General features: G+C 51.5%; 1 protein-coding gene and 1 long non-coding RNA gene across 2 annotated transcripts in view; one reads left to right on the forward strand and one right to left on the reverse strand.

Moving 5' to 3' along the window:
• The window catches only part of Tbxas1 (thromboxane A synthase 1), a 173,135-nt gene that overhangs the window by 17,722 nt on the left and 139,941 nt on the right, over positions 1-15,472 (reverse strand). The gene's annotated exons all lie outside the window — the stretch shown is intronic.
• Positions 4,895-12,577, forward strand: LOC121133058. The gene is made up of 3 exons (XR_005869806.1): positions 4,895-6,536; positions 8,031-8,096; positions 8,771-12,577. It is a non-coding gene; the product is annotated as an uncharacterized LOC121133058 (long non-coding RNA).

Raw genomic sequence — 15,472 nt, forward strand, 5'->3', positions numbered from 1 at the left:
AGGCCCTGTTCATGCACGCACACACACTCACACACACACACTCTCTCTCTCTCTCTCTGTCTCTCTCTTCATCATCATCGTCGTCATCGTCAATCCTCGACGCCTAAGACCCCCGGTTGCCTGTCGCCAGCTGTGCTGACCCTCTGTCGGCGCCTGCCTTTAGTGAGTAAAGACTTTGGCTCTCGTCTTGTGCAGTCCGGGCCTGCTCACCAGGGCCTGCGTGTCTTTACACCGTCCAGTCCTCACAGCTGCTCTGAGTGGGGCGGGGCAGCTTTTGCTGTCCGTCTCATACTGGATCCCCTCCCTCCCCCACAGAGTCCCAGGTCACATGCTTGCTAAGAGGCAGCCTTGGAACCGAGTCCAGGTCTGCAAAGGACAAGCCTTTCCCGGCTGCCTTGCCAGCTACCCGGCTCTGCCTTCTTCCTCTCTCCCGTCCTTCCTGCTCTTCGTTCCTCCCCTCCTGTATATCTTATGGAAAAATAACATCCTACAGAAAACATAGCTCACCCGGATGTGTGGAGCTCAGTGACTTTTTTTCTTTTTTCTTTTTTTTTTACTGGTGTAAAAGTTTCCAGACTAAGATAGAACATTCCAGAACCCTGTAGGGCTCTGCGCCCCCATTCCTGTCGCAACTGCTTCAGAAGTAGTTGACAGCTAACCCGGGGGTGGCCCTGCCTTCCTCCTCTTAAGAGTTCACCAGCGGCCGGTGAGTAAGCAGGCTCGGCGCCTGCCTTCTCTTGCTCAGCGTGGTCTGAGATCTGCCCGCGAGTGCAGCTGTGGTTACGGTCCTTCCTCCTGTTTGCTGGTTTCCTTTCGTGCTCGGGATGGAACCCAGGGCGTTGCACACACTGGTCAGGGATCCTGTCACCAAGCACACTGTCACCTGTGATGACGTTACCACGGATAGAAAACCACGTGCCCATCCTTTCCAGTGTGGGTGGATATCATCTGTGTTGCTCCCAGCCGTCACGAGTAAAGCTGATGTCAATATTCCTGCCAGTGGTTTTGGGTGAGCTCGGACACAAGTTTCTCAGGTAGGAATAGAATTCAGGGTCCTAAGTTTTGTTCTGGCTCAGGTGTAGGAGATAATTTCAAACAGTTTTGCAAATTGTTTGTGATGCCTGAAACTTTTGGGATGACCCCATCAAAAAGCAGCAAGTTGACATCTTAGTTTTCTCTACTGACTCCAGCTGCAGGCTTTCCCCCATCCGTCTGCTATTCTGAAGTCCAGCAATTTTAACTATCCCAGAAAAGGGTTGAGGGAACAAACTTGGGTACTATTGGGGAGCTGAAATGTTTATTCAAATGGGGGGGGTGTATAGAGGTAGGGATGGGAACAAATAAGACATATCTAATTGCATAATTTTAAAAAATGTTCCAATTATCAGATGAGAGCACTCATAAAAAATGCATTCGGGCACCAAGCAAATTTACGTTTTTGAATTAGCTGCTGTTTTATAATATTCAGCATTCTGTCCTCTCCATTAGCATGAATCATTCGCAGTTGTTTGTATTTGATGCTTACAGAAACAGGCCTTTCATAAATGATAGTTAAATCACCCTGCCCGTGCTCTCTGTGCGGAGAGAGTGGACTGCATTTAATTTGCAGGGAAAATGTATTTATTCACTCATTCCACAGACAGACATTGCTTAGCAGTCTGCGGGACGTGGGGAGACAAGTTGCAATCCCAGAGCATATGGAATGCATTGTGTACCAGGGAAGCCATTCATTTGTTCATTCAGAGATTTATTGTTACGGCGGGGCCGCTGAGGGTTTCTGAAGAGAGCAGGTAGCATGGTGAAAATGGCATTTTTGTGATCTGACAATGACAGGGAGAATAGACGGGACAGGAGGAACTGGGGGACGAGGCAGGGGGTTATTGCAAAATGACGACCTCCACGCGCAGCCTGAGGAACTAAGCCACACGCCTCCATCTTGGTACTCCCGGCTGGTGCTAGGTGGGGTGGGGTTACCCCGAGATGTTTAAATTCATTTGGCTTGGATCGACTACAGGGATTGGTGTTGTTTCCCAAGCTCCCCTAGGGATTATCGTATGTAGCCTGGGTACCACAGTCACTATTATAAAGGAAGATTGGACGGGAGGGGAGGGGAGGCTGGGGATACGAGGGTCTAAGGGGAGGGAGATTGAAGTCAGCCCCAGGCTCCACTGCTGAAAAAGGATGGAAACAGGATCCACGCTATGGGAGAGGAGCTTGGTACCTGGAGCTCTGTGTTGGAGCCCGCCACCCCCACCCCCAAGAGCAACTCGTGCCTAGAAATGGGACAATGGGGCCCAGTCACCCAGAAGTGGCTGTGCCCTCAGGGATTGGGAGAAAGAAAAGTGCAGAGACTGAACCGGCACTGCTGCCCAGGGAAGATGGCTGGGTCACTGGAAAGTAAGGGACTCTGGACAACACCTCAGGCTGCTGTAACCTGACTCTGAAACATCTCCCACAGTTCATGGGTTAAAGGCTCATGCAGGAGGTACCGGCCCCGTGCTTTGGGGAAGCGGTGGACATTTAAGAGGTGGGGTTGGGGGAAGGGGTCATCTGGTCTTTGGAGAGGTTGACGTTGGGGGGTCTGGGTGGGACCCCCCCAGCCCATTCCTCTCTTGTTAGCATCTTAGTCATGAGCTGGAGGTGTCATTCATCCCACCACATCATGCCTGCCCTAGGCAACCGAAGCCCTTCAACCAAGACCGACACCTTCAAAGCTGTGAGCCCAAACACGCCTTTTCTCTTTGCTGGCTGATCACCGCGGGCATTCGCTAGAGGCGCAGGAAGTTGACCAACACATGGGCCAACCCTATCGAGGGCCGGGGCTTCAGGGTTCGGGAAGACCAGCGCACTGGCAGCTTGGGGGAGGGACAGGTCGGAACAGACAGCAGAGGGGCGAAGGGAGCACAGAGAGAATGACGGGTAATGTGAAACTCGCACATACCTCGTGTCCTGTGTCCTGGTAGGACTGGCAACAGACCAAACACAGGGACAATCAACAGTGTGCCACAATCCATAGGTAACACGAGTGACAGGGAAATGCCGTGTGCCCCCTGTGCACCTGTGAAGGTCACTTTAGGGTATTAGTGGATGTCTCCTCATCCATGGGTGGGTGATGTGGGTGACCCCAGCCACGCCTCATCTGCCTCAAGACAGCCTTGTGGACCTAGCACATTTCAGTCCCTCTGTCACACCAAGTAAATGCCATGGGAAGGCAGAGCGCTCCACGATTTACCCCCCCCCCCACTTCCTGTGTGGTTTTTGTTGATAATCTACCCTGAGAGTCAGAGTTCAGGTCACTCACTGTTTGGAAAAATGGTAAACAAAGATAAGAGCACTAAGCACTGGAATTTATTTTTTATCCACTTGGCCTAAAAGCCACTGCCTGTTAAATTTAGACAGCCGGTTTCAGACCCCTCCCTCCCTCTTGCTTCCTGCCCCTCTCTGCCACCATGCCTAGAGCGTGGTCTCTGCTGGTTGTGGGGTATGTAATGCATTCACAGAGCATGGCCAGAGTCAGCCTGTCTGGGTGTTTATCACAATGTATCATCGGAGGGCCTGGGAGACAAGAGCCATTTCCTCTGCTCTCCCGCTCAGTTCACCAGGGTAGCAGCAACAGCCAAAGGCTGCCCAAATATTTACCCAGACGTCCTCCCAGGCAGAGCTCCTGGGCTCCGGTCTCACACTGTCCTAGGTGGGCTTGCCCCACGGGACATCACAGCAGTTCAGCAGACCATCTTAGGTTTGTTTACAAGGTCACCTTCCACCTGCCTGGAATCTATCATCCAATGGCTCTTTTTTTTTTTTCTTCTATGTGGCATAAATCCCTTTGCAATCAACTCTAAGATCCAGAGAAATCCTTTTGTTGACCTGGAGTTCTGTTGTTTTAAATATTGCTTCAAACAAATGAGCCATTGTCTGGGCTCAGAATTTTCTGGAAGAAGATCTCCACTTTAATGCACTTTATCGAAGCAGGATTACCCCCCACACACACACACACACACACACACACACACACACACACACACACACACACATCTCCCTTCAAATCCCTATTGACTTCTCAGTCTGTTTTCAAAGCTCAGGATATAAGCGGAGAGCACCAAGCCCAAGCTGGGAAAAAAAATCCCTTTCCCCATTAAAAAAAAAATCCTCCTTTGTCCAAGAATGATGTCTAGAGGCCTAAACAGTTTGTGGTACCATAGTTTAAGGACTGTTGGAAATCGAGGAGCTTTTTATTTATTTATTTTGACTTTCTGTGTGTGAATGTCAACCTGCCTGTTCATCTGTATATAGCTCGCATGCAGGCAGTACCTATACAGGCTGAAGAGGGCATTAGATCCTCTGGGACTGAGGTTACATGTCACCATGTGTGTGCTGGGAGCTAAAGCCTGGCTCTCTGCAAAAACAGTAAGTGCTCTTAACTGCTGTCCCATCTCTCAAGTCCCTAGAGGTACTTTTATGCACCGGCTTGGGAGAAAAGAGTTAGGTGCCAGTGTTTTTGCTGGCACTAGTTATCAGTCATGGGACACTTCAAAGAAAAAAAATGACAGGAGATACCCAGGTTCTAGAAATGTAACCCTATCATTCACCAGAGAGGTGAAGTGACTCGATCAAATTACTATACAAACGGGGACAGAGGCAGCTTCAGACTGCAGACCAATAGACCAGGGTTCAGCAGTATGCTTTCTGCCAAAAACCAGGATGAGACCATCCAGAGCTACACTGTCGTGGAACATTAGTTAAAGATGGGCTACAATTGTTTATGCTGTGGAACATTTGTTTAATGATGCAAAGATATGTGTTGCACTCTTTGATGTTCCATTTGTTTAACTCTGCAAAACTCTGTTACTCTGCCTGTCTAAAACACCTGACTGGTCTAATAAAGAGCTGAACTCCAATAGCCAGGCAGGAGAAAGGATGGGCGGGGCTGGCAGGCAGAGAGAATAAATAGAAGAATTCTGGGAAGAAGGGATCAAAGGGCGAGAAAAGAAGGGGCTAGCCACACAGCCAGACATGGAATAAGAGGGAAAGAAAGATACAGAATAGAGAAAGATAAAGCCCCAAGGCAAAAGGTAGACAGAACAATTTAAGTTAAGAAGAGCTGACTGAAGAAAATAAGCCAAGCTAAGGCTGGGCATTCATAAGAAAGAATATGTTTTCATGTGATTATTTGGGAGCTGGGTGGTGCACCCGCCCCCCCACCCCCAAGAACTAAGAGTAAAAGAGTAAGAAAACAAAAGCAAAAAGAACTACACGGAACGTGCTTTCCCTGTTCCGCCCCCAACCCCCCAGCGTTAGAGAGTAAGATGCCCTGGGCCATTGCTCTGCCTCTGAGTCACACCTCCAGCTCTCAATGCTCCGGTGGGAGACTGTGCAGGCGCACATCCTTTAGTGAGGACCAAGGAAAGTCCCAAGAAGACAGCGTGCTTGAGGAGCCAGGTGGGGTCTGTTCTAGATCTAACAGGAGGTGAACTGGAGTGGTGCAATTTGCAAATTTGCATTTCTGAGCACCTTGCATTCACACTCCTGCTTCCAGTCGGGCAGTGCAGAGCTGTAGAAATAGGACAAAGCCCAGATGTTCCTGCCCTCCCACTCTCTGGGGGGGGGGGCATTGAGCAGAGCCATGTGAGTGCCAAGAGAGAAGGTATCCAGCACTTCCTGGCTCTCCTGGCAGGAGGATGGAGAGTGCTATCGGGTAAATCCTGCAAGGCAGGGTGGGGCTGCAGGCTCCAGTGTGCCAGACAGACCCAGGCCAAATCATTTCCCGGCTCTGGGTCAGTTGTCTGTCGGAAGATCTTCCCAGTGTTGCCCAGCTGGTGACCAGGTTCTGGTCCTGGGCTCCCTGCTGTCTCTAACTTCCTGAGGAGTGCCATGGCGCCCTCACGTCTTCCCGTGGCTCTTTATGACCTGCAGGGTCTGTGCAAGGCTAGCGACTTCTGTCTCGAAGATAACCACGGCCGTCATTGGTCTGAACGAGTGATGTCCCCCGTAGGTCACATACTTTGCGTACTTGGTTTCCCGTTAGTCATGTGTTTTGGGGGGTGTCACAGGGATTTAGGGGGTGCAGCCTTACAGGAGGAAGCACGTCACTGGGTATGGGGTGGGCTTTGGGGGTCACAGACTCCTCTCCACTTCCTGTGTGCGACTGAGATGTCATTTCATAGCCACCTGGTGTCACACCTCCTCCTCTGTGATGGGCATCCCCTCTGGAACTATAAGCCAGAATAAACAGGAGGATTCGTCACAGCAACAACAAACCCACAGCCTCCCAGGGGCAAACAGAGGCCCCAGAGCTTGGGTGGCGATGGGAAGGCTGGGGGCTGGACCTACACCTGTTTCCAGGACACTTGGGTCCTCTTGTGACCCCTTTCCACCTGGTGCTATTTTAGGCTTTCCTCCGTAGCTGGCGGCTCCCATGGGGAGGACTTCTTGCCAAGAGTGGCCTCTGCAATGACAGACTAAGCACAGAAGGCCCGGCTAGAAGGATGACACGCCCCTTCTCCAGCTGGGAGCGAAGCTGAGCGAGGATGCTTATGGTGAGGAAGAGGGTGGCAAGCTTAATCAGGGACAGCACCTGCCTCCGAGTGGAGTCTTGTTTTCCACAGAGTGTAGTTCGCTCCGTGAATTCTGACTCCCCACTCTGGCCAAGCCTCAGCGAAGGGGGCTGCCAGCAGCTCTGCAGGGAGACCCCCCAGGCCTGTCCAGAGGGACTGCGGGTCCCCTTACTCCCCAGAGAAGATGTGGAGGTCACAGTGGGCTCTGGGGAGACACAGGCTCTCTCTCTCTCTCTCTCTCTCTCTCTCTCTCTCTCTCTCTCTCTCTCTCTCTCTCTCACACACACACACACCACACCACACCACACCACAGGTGGAGCAGACGCCCCAGCTTTCCGCATCCTTCATGGAATGGGGAGGGTCTCCCCTCTCTCTTTCCTAAGTTCCCCACAAAAAGCCCTCCCTCATTTTCGGAGTCAGCTGGGCCTAAACACACCAAGGCTTCCCACAAAGGCCACCTCACAGGTTCTCTTTACAGCTTCCTGACGTAGGACTCCACCAGCCCCATCCCTGCGTCCTGCCCTGGGAGCCTTCTTTTGGCTTTCTTACCTCTATGATTGGGTTGTTCTAAAAGGGGGTGACCACGCCCCGTGAGAACAAGTCACCCCACGGTCCCACACGACAAATGACTCTTACTTCATGTGTTTATTTCAGTGGTGGATTCCTTCAGAAATAAACCCTTTTTTTTTCTTCCCTAGTAAGAATTTTCTCTGCCTCACAAGGATCCCCTTAGCTACCCACGGGACCCCTCCAGGCCTGTGCCCTGCCTTTCCTGGGGCAGAGTGCCACCTGTGCCCGCTCTGCGCCCAGCTCTGTGTACACATGGGCAGAGATGGCCAATTCACAGTCCCTGGGGTCAAGGGCGCGGGGACATTCGCGTGGATTGCTGCAAGCGAGGGCCCTGTGGCTTTCATGGGGACACTGCGAAGGTCAGGGTCTGCCTTGGGTGGGGGTGGGGACACCGCGAAGCCTTCCCCGGAGAACAGGAGCCCGATGCTGAAGCAATTTTCCAGATATATTTGCGCTCTTTCACACAGAAACAATAAAAGCAGTTAAACAAGGTTTTGGAGCAGCGCTGAGCCGTGCTCCATCGCGGCTGCGCGTTCATTGCCGTTTTACTGGCACACGCGCTCCTGTGGTCTCTGCCTCGCTCCAGCCTGGTCTCAGCCCGGAGACGGTGGCTGAGGCCTGCGTTAATGAGGGCAATTTGTTTTGGCTGGGGGTCTTAGAGTCGTGGGTTTCTGTTGTCTCTGTGCCTGCTGCCCCTGTTCGGGGCCTCATGCATGCGTGGATGCCCCCAGTCTCAGAGCTCCCTACCCTACACGGGCAAGGCTTCTCGAAGGGACTTAGTGTGAAGGTCAGAGCAGCTGAGAAGCTAAGTCCCGCTAGGTATCAGAGGTGACATTCCGGGTCACTCCAGGGAGGACTTACGGGACGGACAGCTGGCTGTAGGTTGTTTTTTTGTTTTCCCATCAGGACCATATGTCCAGGAAGCCAAAAGCAGAGGTCAAGTCTATGGCCTCACACGGAGAGACTGAGAAGGTAAAGAGGACAAGAAGGGAAGCCTGGTGTGTGGGGTGGTGGGTGAGAGAAGCCAGAGCAGCAGTCCTGAGGGGTGGGCACCTGGATCCAAGGGACCAAGACAGGGGTCAGAACCAGGATGGATTCTCAGAGGACGCAAGAGTCATCTGTCACTGACAGGACGCAGGTCTCGGGACTGCAGTTGCATGGGCGAGCTGGGGTGAACCTCTAAGCCTGGGCGGCTGTGGTGAGTCGATGAAGCAGGAGTATCAGGCAGAGACAAGCACACCTCACACCCCAGACTCCACAAGCTGGGAAACCCTTACAGGCATTTCCAGGCTCACCCTTGGGTCACCCCTGGCAACCTTGTTCCTGAATGAGGGGCCGGGAGACATGACTATTAACAAGGGCAGGGTCGGGATGGAGAGATGCCTAGCCTTGTGGAGGGGTGGGAACAGAACCAATGGCATCATTTATGAGAAAGGAAAGTTCTGGGTGCATGGAGGATCGTTGCCGTGCTCTGTGGGTGACTTTCACCTGAGCTGTGTGCAAACTGAGTTGTAGCTTACAGATGAGGGTACTGAGGTTCGGGATTTGTGTGGAAGGTCAGGAGGGACAGACGGGGGCAACTGGCAAAGGGAGGGGTGGGGCTTATAGCACCCTGGGGTGAATAAAAACCAAACTTTGACTCCAAGGTCTGTGACCGGAGATGCTTCATGGAATGGACCATACAGCAGGCCAGCAAAGTAAGGAGCCCTCTTGGGTCCAGGGTCTTTGGGGTCAGGGAGGTTGAAGGTGAGTGGGAGAGAGCAGGATGATGGTCTCGAATGTGGACCCTGGCCAAGAGAAGGGAAGATGCTGTGGATTCTCTGCTCCCTCAGTCGTAGAAGCCACTGCAAAGACGACGTAGGACCGCCCTCTTTGGACCTGATGCCAGCTGCTCTGGCTGGTCAGGGCTGGCCCCAGTTGGCACAGGGTGTCAGCTCTCTTGGAAGGGACAGGATGCCATTCGGGAATCCTGCTGCCCTTGCTTACAGTGTGACTAGCCACATAGAATTTTGGCTATGGTTTTCTTAGCCTTGAACTTCAACCCTCAGTGGGTATCAGTGGAGTCCTCTGGCATGGAGTTCATATGAGTGGTAATTACCTACCCTATTGTCTTCACAGGGTTGGGACACCCCAATCCAATTTGTTTATCCTCTCTGTGACCTCAGCTAACATAGCTTCTTCTCAAAGAACTGTCCCAACCCTTGAGAAGTTTGGCAGGCTTGTGAATCTCTTTGGAAAGTAGTGAAAATAGCATACCGTCTACTGTCTTTATTTCTGCTAAGTGCCTGCAGGACCAGAGGAAACGAACCCAAACTGGAGCAGGAGAGGGACATCAGTGGCCTGCTCTAAAGGTTCCTCCACTCATTGGTGTGCTCTCTCTTCTTATAGGCCACCAAGCATGACTAACTGGTCCTGCTTTGATGGGCATACTGCCCTGGAGCGGATGGCTGAGCAAACTCAATTCTCCCTGCCAGGCAGACAAGCAAGGACAGCCACCAAAGGCTGTCTTCATACACCCCTGAGCAAAGACATCCCTGTTCCTGCCACACCATGCCGCCCAGCCCCCTGCCCTCCGGTCTGTACCCTAGGTTTACAAGCTCATGAGCCGGAGTCTAGAGTTCTCTAGAATTCCTTGTAAATCACGCCAGTGACACAAGCATTCTAGAGGCCGACGTAAGCTGTGCTAAGGTCCAGAGAAAGCTTTGGAGGTGGTAGGAGGGCAAAGGAAGCAGAGGTGTTTCGTCTGTGCCAGGAGGAGGCTGGGTTCGGAGCAGACAAGGAGCTGATCCTGGGAGTCAAAGTGCAGAGGAAGGAGCAAGATGACGTAGCTCGGATTGTGATGCAAACCCAGATGCCCATGGAGCCAGGAGGCACCCGGACTCTGTCAGCTTGCGCCCAGAGGGCACCGGTGTGGTATGGAAGGGCTGGGGGTGCACCCTTGTCTGATGCTCCTGGAAGGGACAGGCTAAAGGTGGTCTAAGCTCCTGCTGCTTCAAGGAAAAGCCAGGATCTAGGCTTCTGCAGAATCCTAATTTCTTAAATTCAGCAGTTAGTACATATTTGAAAGCTAAGACAATACCTCTGTAGTTGCACTCAGTTTCTGGGCTTCGTGCGCTGACCCCTGGCCTCCACAAGCTGCTATGACTGGATTCTGTGGGCTGGGCAGCCCCCTGCCTCAGCATTTGATGTCTGCCCACTTTTGGCTCAGTCCCTAGGATGCTGTGGGATTTGTCCCCACACTTGGCTAAGAAAATAGCATTCTTTCCCCAAACTTAGACTTGGCAGGTGGGTGGATTTCTGGTTTGGGTGTTGAATCTTAAAAAAATGAAGAACACACCTGATATGGAAATGCCATTTCTCCTCACGCATGTTGCCACTCTTTGGAGTCTAGGAGGGCCTCACGATGCTCAGAGTCTTTTAGGTCAAGGCAAGGGTGACCTTGTCAACCTGCTCTCATTTCGGGGCCCACAGATGAGCGTTCAGTAGTAGGGTTTTGTTGTTTTTGTTTGTAAAAGTCGCACAGACCGAAGACAAACCTGCCTGGAACTAATGTCAGCATGTTCCTTATATCCCTGGGACTGCCTTTCTTTCTAGTGAGTGGTCTCAATTGAAACCATTCGCCATCATCAGACACGTTTTATAACTGCATGATCGCTCTAGGCTCAGGGGCCCCAGACACAGGGATGCAGCTGGGAATGTGCAGTGAGATTGAATGGGGTGATGTCAGAGAGGGGACTGTGGGAGTGGGACTTCCGCTCAGGGTACCACTGAGTGCTGAGCTCTGATGGACAGGAAGGGACAGATTCCCCCATGTTCTGATTCCCATCCTTGGGTGTGCCCGGAGAGGCCGGAGAGTTGGGGGGGGATGCACCTGTACACAGGCCGGTTTCTAGAAAAGGAAGCTCCAGGGAGCCATAGGCAACAGGCTTCCCCAGGGCGAGTCCGGGCTGTAGCCAAGGATGGGAAACCTTTTGTGAGGCTTGCTGGAGTGTGAGTGTTGGCTCAAGATGGTGGCCTCTGGGACACCAGACCACGACTGGCTCTTACAGATCGCTAGGGGAATTCGCCCAGGCTTTCCTGCACTGGGCTTCAAGTTCCACCTCAGGAGCCAGCACTGAACACCAGAAGCGCACACGGAGTTTAAGTCTGTTTTGCGGCTCGCCAGCTGTGCGGCCCGAGTCGACTTTGGCAGCTGCAGTTTCTCACCCAGCGAAAGAGAGACGCGCGCTGGCCTTGTGCTGCACGGAGCTGCGTCAGCACAAACCTCCATTCGAGGGTGGCTCAGACAGTAGCGTCTGCATAAGAAAACTCAGTGGACATTCACTGCTTCCCCGCTGTCCTCCCTCAGGCAGCCATTGTAGATGGACCTGCCCAAATCTTGGATTTGCTCTCTTTCTGAAGAGGCTCACCAAATGCTCACTGTACACCCTCGCTGCAAGTGGGGGTGGGCTTCTACGAGACTACTGTGGGAACAAGGTCCTAGAAAGTAGGCCAACCAGCAGCTGGAATAGAGGACCCCTCCTGCCCTGCACACGGAAAGAGAGTGATGCTGGATGAGGAGAGACACGGATACAGGCGATGGATGGTCTGCCAGGATGCCCGTGATGCCCCAAACACTGCTAGGCACTGGGGATGCTTGTGTAGGTACCACCCCCCCCACCTCCACAACATGGAGGATGGTTCCGTCCCATCAGCAAATGTGAAGGCACAGAATGAGATGTTTTAAAGAGAGAATCTGAGGGAGGTACAGGAGAAACTGTTCAGAAAAATACCAGAATATCTGAAAGACTTAATTCAGGGAGAGAATAAAGGAAGTGCCTTTTTCGCCTGCTCTATCATAAACATACAGGGCTTCTCATGATACGGGCTCACAATAATTGCTATAAGCCTAGACAAATTCAATGGTGACTTGACAATGGGTCAGTGAGGGGGCCACGCTGGCCTTTAGGAAATGAGTATCATGGGAGCAGCCTCCAGCATCTGCACCACACCATCTCATATGGGGTCTGCTGCTTCTTCCAGAGGGACACAGATAGACAGTCACGGGGACACAGGTGGGCAGGAAACATGAGACCTTGCTACTCTGGGAGAGATCGTCTATACCAGAAGGTGCAGGCACCTCTTGAGGGGAGTTTGATGGGTGGAAGAATATTGTTCTGGTCCAGCCACAAGCCCCCGCTCCCTGGTGATGTTATTCCTGGTATAGTGAGCAGGGATGAACAGGACAATTTCCAGGAGAGACCTAGGAGGGGTTCTGAACCCCCAGTGGCTGGGATTCACCCATGCTCTCTGATTTGAGCATTGTTCTGCTGGCCTCCAGAAGGAAATCATGTCCTGGGAAAATGAAGTGTCAGGTGTAAATTTAGAGCAAGAGAGTAGAAAAAGTTCCCAGCAATAAGGAGGGTATGACATGCAGTGGCAGGGGAGGGACTCTGGTTACTCGTGTGTGTGTGTGTGTGTGTGTGTGTGTGTGTGTGTGTCTGTATCTGTCTGTCTCTCCCTCCCTCTGTGTGTGTATGTCTGACTCTCTTTCCCTCTCTGTGTGTCTGTCTCTCACTCTCTGTTAGAGTGTGTGTGTGTGTGTGTGTGTGTGTGTGTGTGTGTGTGTGTGTGTGTGTTGCTGTCCCCTTTAACAGATGAAGACACAGGCTATGGAGGACCTGTATTGTCCTCAGGGTACTATGGCTGGGTAAGGGGCCTTTCAGCAGGGAGTTGGGTGTAGCATGAATTCTAATTGGTATTATTAATAAAAACCATCAGGGTCAACTATCAGAGGATGAAACTTGAAGATCAGAGAAGCAGAGTGGCCAGCCACTAGGGAGTCCTTACTTCTACCAATGCTCTGACCAAAGGGGCGATCCTGTCCTCAGACTGACTCCCCAGATGGCATCCTCAGACTGCACTTCTCCTCAGACTGCCCTGAGCTCCTATCTCCTCCCACCTTATATTCCCTCTCCATCCAGTCATACCCCTTCCTGTCCACCTCCTCAGTGCTGGGATCAAGTGCTGAGCTCACTTTTGTGTGAGCTCTGTTTCTCTTTTAGACTGGACCAATTTTGTGTCACACAGGGTGGCCTTGGAGTAACAGAGATCTGGGGGAAGTCCTTCTGTGTATATGTTTGTCTTATTGGTTGACAAATGAAGCACTGTTTGCCAATAGGGAAGCAAGATAAGTAGGAATAGGAATCAAGGAGGAGTCTGGGAAATGTAGTCAGGAGTAGAGAGTTGCCATGTGATCCTGGGAAGAAAGGATGCATGAGGCCTGTGCCCTTGGTAAGATAAGACCATATATATAGTAGTTATGGGTTAATACTTAAGACAGAAGTAGCCAATGAGAAGCCCTGGATATTGGCCAACAGCATTGTAACTAATAGAGTCTCTGTGTGTTATTTGGGGTTGACGTGGCTCAGGGACCAGGCTGGCGGGAAGAATGCTCGTTACAGAGATCCATCTGCCTCTGTCTCCCGAGTGCTGGGTGTGTGCCACTATGCATGGCCTCCATGGCTGACTGGTGTGGCTAGCTTTGCACTCTGATCTTCAGGCAAGCACTGAGACCTAGAGTTTGGTATCCCAGGCTGCTTGAGGATGACATTGGTGGCAGACTGGGGCTCCAAGACAATGCAGGGTGAGTCTCCATGTTAGCTTCCTGGTCCTGCTTGGGCTTCCATGGAGTTGTCTAGCAGCTCACGAAGCAGATGCCAGGGCCAAGAGGGATGGAGTGGGAAGTATCTCCCGCAGAATGGAAGGAGAGGGCTAACCTGCTTCTCTGTGTACACTGGTCATTGAGCTAATAAAAAATGTCAGAAGGAACATTGCGTTTGGATCCTGGGGGCAAGGTGGCAGTCACTACAGAGGCATGGGAAAGTGTCCTGGAGACAAGAGTTTCCTTGGGACTTGCCAGCCATAACCAAAAAGAAAAATGTGCATGGAAATGAGGGGTCCATGAAGAGATCCCAGGGCATTCCAGAGGAGGGGGGGAGTAGAAGCATTCTGGGTAGGAACAGGAAGAAAACAGACAGTGTACATGGGATTCCTTGGCCCGCTGGCTTTGCCTATCAGTTGGTTTATTTGCAAGACTCAACTCAGTATAAGAGTCGGGGAAGGGTGGATTCTAGGTTTGCATCATAACCTTGAGAAAAATATCTGGAGCCCTCTAAATCTCTACTTTCTCAACCCTAAAAGGGAATGTTTACAACAGACATCATTGCTACCACGTAGGTGATGGAGAGCATGTGGTACCATGTACTAGTTACTATTACTGCATTTTCCTTATGTCATTGACGGTGACAGTCCTAGCAGGGACATGCAGGAGACTCGCTATCAAGCTCTCCGGAGGCACAGAGACAGCGAGATGGGTTTATCACTAAGCCTGGTGAAGACAGAATGGCAGAACAGGATGAAAGAGTTTTAATGCTACTGAAGTCAAGTAGACGCTGTAGCCGTGAGGCTACCAACTGAGACACGGTGCAGAGTTTGGAAATTTGAGGAGATGACATGGTAAGACAGCGATGTCACGTAGTGACGGCAGGTGCAGGAGAGGGTCCCCGGGTGTGCATTACAACTCAGAGACCAGGCAAAGGTTAGGAAGAAGAGGACATGAGACTCAAAAGTTGGGTTCTGAAGTTTTAGCCTCCCCCCGCTTTTTTGTCATAAATGAACATAATGGGAAAAAACTCAACTAGAAATGATATATTTCCTCATTTGTAAAGTGGATTTGTGTGTGTGTGTGTGTGTGTACATGTACTTGTGCCTGCAGAGAGCAGAGAAGGACATCTGATGTCTTGCCTAATTCGTCTGAGACAGAATCTCTCACTGAACAGGGAGCTAGGCTGGCAACAAGCCAGCCTCAGTGATTCTTGTATCTCTGTCCCCCGCAGAACTGGGTTACAGATGCACATGACTGTGTCCCGTCACCCACACCCGGTTCCCCATGCTTACACAGAAGCCGCTAGCTCAGGGAGCCGTCATCTCTCCACCTCATGGGTTCTTTCTTAATCCCCCGTTCACTATGGGCTATGATCTGTCATGAGTTTATAAATTCATTTTAAGGGGTTAAGACAAAAATTTAGATTGTCCTCATAGCCAGGCATGATGGCACACACTTGTAATCCTGTCACTAGGGTATGAGGTGGGGCAGTCAGGAGGACCAAATCTAAGGTCGGCCTGATCCTACATAGTCCATTCTAGAACACTCAAGGATATGTGTTCTGAAACATAACAAAATAATGCTGAACCACAGCAGAAAAATATAAAACCTAAATAAATGAATAAATGAAGACATGCAGGGCATGGCATGCGAGCGTGCACGCACACAAACACACACATGAGCACACACGTACACATACGCA

The sequence above is a fragment of the Mesocricetus auratus genome, unplaced genomic scaffold, assembly GCF_017639785.1.
Source record: "Mesocricetus auratus isolate SY011 unplaced genomic scaffold, BCM_Maur_2.0 Super-Scaffold_100019, whole genome shotgun sequence".
NCBI lineage: Eukaryota > Metazoa > Chordata > Mammalia > Rodentia > Cricetidae > Mesocricetus > Mesocricetus auratus.